Source organism: Diceros bicornis, chromosome 11 (genome assembly GCF_020826845.1).
Source record: "Diceros bicornis minor isolate mBicDic1 chromosome 11, mDicBic1.mat.cur, whole genome shotgun sequence".
In the NCBI taxonomy this organism is placed as follows: Eukaryota; Metazoa; Chordata; class Mammalia; order Perissodactyla; family Rhinocerotidae; genus Diceros; species Diceros bicornis.
In genome coordinates, this window is record NC_080750.1 from 11,027,160 (window position 1) to 11,031,158 (window position 3,999).

Consider the following 3,999-nt stretch of genomic DNA (forward strand, 5'->3'; position numbering starts at 1 on the left):
CCGGCCGGGGCGGGACGCCCGGGGTCCCCACGCCGAGGCCGGGGCAGGAGGACCAGAGGGGCAGGCCCGGGGGCGCGAGGCGGGCGGATGGAGGCGCCTGCCGCCCCCGCTCCTGCCCCATCCCCTTCCCCGGGCGGGCGCCGGGAGGCGGCGTGAGGGCGGCGGGGGCGGGCGGGTCCCGGGGCCGCGGGCGCGGCGGAGCGAGCGCACGGTCCCCGCTCCCCGCCCCGCGCGCCCGGAGCAGCCGAGCCGTCGCCGCTCCGCCCGCGGGGACCCGGCGAGGGGAAGGGCCGCCGCGTCGTCCCCCCGCGCCCGGACGGCGGGGCCGCCTGGGGAGCCGCGGAGGCGAGGCCCCGGGGGAGGAGGAGCCGCGGACGGCCGAGCCCGAGGTCATCACCGCGGGTGCCGGGCCTGTCCTCGCCCGGGAACCGACCCCGGCGCCCTGGGCGCGGACCCCGGAGGTGGCGCGCACGATCCGGACAGGTTTCTCGCGGCTTTGAAATGAAGGGGTCTTGAAACTGACACTCGTTTGATTTAACCAGCTTAATAAGTTTATTTAGATCAAGAGGAAATACTTCCCTGGAGTATTTTGGATTGAAAACATTATCCTGCAAGTTTTCGTATGCTGTGGTTATTTGCGTATGTATATTTAACTTTCTAGCTAATGGAAACTCTTAAAATATTCTTACAGGCACATTACAGGATCGCTTGAGCATCCTCTTATCAGTTTAGTTACTATCTGTCTTCCAGGACTGGTACCAAAGCCGGTTCTTGGCTATGGGTTTTGCTTGTTAGGTCTTGGCGCTGGGTCCCACCAGGTTCCCAGACCTCGTGTGGCTAATTTTAGTAACGTGTTACGTGACACGAGGTTGTGGGGCCACTACCAATGCTGCTGCCTTTTGTGAAGCCTGTTTCCAAGGGGCCTAAGCCGATGGGCGTGGATACTGCTGTACTCTGCTCTGTCCTGCGTGCCTTAAAATTTTCTGAAGTGCTGATTTCGGCTCGTGAAGTTTAACTTCAGGTAAGTGTGCCTGTTTATTTGGCCTTTCCAGTAATAACGACTCAATTGTAAATATATTAACTTTTAAAAGAGATGAAGCAACTTTCTCTTAAGTTTAATTACTGAAACAATTTCGGAGTTGACCAATGTACTAATTTTGTTCTCTTAGTTGAAATTATTTCAATTAAATTAAATCAAGTAAAACAAAACAAACAAAAAAACCCACTTATCATTTTGAGTTATTTGTAAGTCTCTTGAAACATTCCAGTATTGAGAAGAGGGACTACCCTCTTGTAATTGTTTAAGATCTTTATCAGAAACTTGCAATCTTCTCTTCCATGGATGTGTTAAACTACTTGTCCTCTTTTGCTTGTGGGACTAGAATTGTGTAAGAGATATCAGGGGTTCCTACTGGATATGATGCATTTTACCATCTTTTTCAATTAGTTACTCTGGGAACCCATTTGAATGTCAAAGTTAGTTAGGATTGAAGTATTACTTCTCTTTTTATAAACAATGGTAATATAGCAACATATGTAATCGGGAGGGATGTCAAGAACAATACTCTTTTAAGAATAGAAATGCCTACATTAAAATACTATTACGTAAATATTGAGACAAGTGAAACTGATCTCAAACACTTATGGGTTCTTTCTTTGCTCTTAGAGAGAGAGCCATATTAGAGTCGAATAGTTAAGACAATTTCTCAAAAGTCTGTGTAGAACATTCAGTTTTCTCCTTTCCTGGACTTCAAAAATAAAATGGACTCTTAAAAACGGGGCTATATATGCGAAGAGGCTTCCTCTATCTCCTCCCCTCCTCCGCCTTACCACATTGCCTACTTCCTTCCCTATGATAAGCTAATTATCTTTCTTTAAATGCATTTAATGGGAAAAATAGGAAGCTGTCTCTTCTAGTATGTAAGATCTTGATCTAAACTGGTCTCAGTATTTAAAATTTTTCTTTAGCGTCTTTAAAATAAAGGAATTTCAAAACAATAAAATATCTTAGAAGAACACGTGCGTTTTTGTGAAGAGATTTATTACTTGGTTTTGTTGATTTACAATATGGCATTTTCTTTTAGCTAATTTTTTGGAGGAAATAGTATTTCTGAAAATTATAGCAAACATCTGAGTAATTTTGATAAAATTGAAAGTTAGTTTTAGTGATAGTAGGAATAGCATTTTAATTTTTTTTCCTCACCATATATCATGCAAATGAAGTTTATTATGAGCTGGAATTGAAATATACAATGGTTAATGTCAGTTTGGGGAAATTGTAATTTCAGTATTTTTTTTAATTAAGGCAACGTTTCACTATTAAGTTTCTTGCAGTCAAGCTGTGCCTTCACTGGTCTTTGGGGCGGAGGCCAATTCACAATAGTTTATGGCTGCAAATTTTCTGATGCCCACTCCACAAGCAAACTTCAGATCTTTTCCAAGGTAAAGTGCCATATTTATTGTAATATATATGTATGGTCAGTCATTTAACATGTGTAAAACTGTGCTTTCATATTGATTAAATTTCTAGCTTTATTTTTCTGTCACTGACAAAGTTTCTAAGTTATATTCCCCTAACTCACGTTTCCCATAGACTTTGTGGTTCATATTGTAAGATTTTGCATAGTTTGGTGATTTTTTTTTTTTTTAGTATTGCATATGTCAGATTATAGCAGAACTGACTATATATATATGTACTTTATTATGTATGATCTGAAATATATAGTTCATAGGATAAATAACATAATTATACTTACTGTAATGCAGAGGTATAATATCTGTTTATCTATGGCTGTATAAAAAACAATCCTGGAATTCAGTAGCTTAAATTAAAATTAAATTAGAAGCTTAAATTAAAAACTTAGTAGCTTTTAATATCTCTCATGGTTCTGTGGCTTGACTGGGCTTAGCTGGACAGTTCTCCTAGCGGTCTGACTTGTGGTCTCATGTGGTTATAATCAGATGGCAGCTGGGGCTGGAAGCATCTGAGGTCAACTAGCAGTCTCTGATGGCAGTGCTTCCCTCTCTCTCCAAGCAGCCCCAGGGCCTCTTCTCTCCTCCTGGTGTCTCCATATGTCATCCCTCACAGGGTAGCCACATTTCTTACATGGAAAATCAGGGTAACCAACAAGCACAAAAGTAGAAACTGCCAGCCTTCTTAAGCCTTAGACCTGGAACTGGCACAACTTTGCTTTCTCCACCTGCAGTAGACTACGCAGTTACAGGGCCAGCCCTAACTCCAGAGAGGAGAAAAACGCTACCTCGTGATGGGGGAAATAGCAGAGACTCTGTGGCTGTCTTTAATCCTCCACAGTATGTGTCACTAATAATTTTGTAGATGCATATCACAAGATTTTAGAGCCAAAAGGTTCTTAGCAATCATCCAACATCGTCAGTTTACCTGAAGGGGTGCTGGAGCAAAATATCACGATAAAAGACAGAGCTGGAGTTATGAGCCTCTCAATTTTTTTTTATTTCTCATAACACGTGGAAAACTGGCTGGGATATAGTAGACAATAAATACCTACTTGTTCACATGGGAATTTATTAATAAATAAATAAGATTTATTTATTAAGATTCTAATAATATTCCACTTTAGAAGCACTCACTTTTCTAACTTGTTAGGAGTATGCCTGAACTTTCCAAAAGGCGTTAAGATTTGAAAGATATTTTAAATGATGGCAGAACAAGATATTTCAGGAAGTTTTCACATAGTTATTGGGCCTTTTCCATGCATACACGCATCAGCACAGAAGTGGAGTGTTACAAGACAGGGAATCTAAGGTAAATCTTTTATTCCTGAGGAATATGTGACACCCTTGTGGTCTAATACCCAGGTCATTGTGCTTGAGGTACTATTTGACTCCTCACATTCCTCTCACCCCAAGAATGTCCTTATTTCGGAGAAATCTAGCTGTGTAAATATGTGCTTCTCAAATAATAAATTAAGATGGGGAACCTGTTTTTATTGTCAAAAGGTTACTCTTCTAATGAAAACA

General features: G+C 42.1%; 1 long non-coding RNA gene across 1 annotated transcript; it reads left to right on the forward strand.

Moving 5' to 3' along the window:
- Positions 1 to 454: 454 nt before the first annotated feature.
- Positions 455 to 2,437, forward strand: LOC131411117 (uncharacterized). The gene is made up of 3 exons (XR_009221497.1): positions 455 to 639; positions 751 to 1,021; positions 2,335 to 2,437. It is a non-coding gene; the product is annotated as an uncharacterized LOC131411117 (long non-coding RNA).
- The last annotated feature ends 1,562 nt before the right edge of the window (positions 2,438 to 3,999 follow it).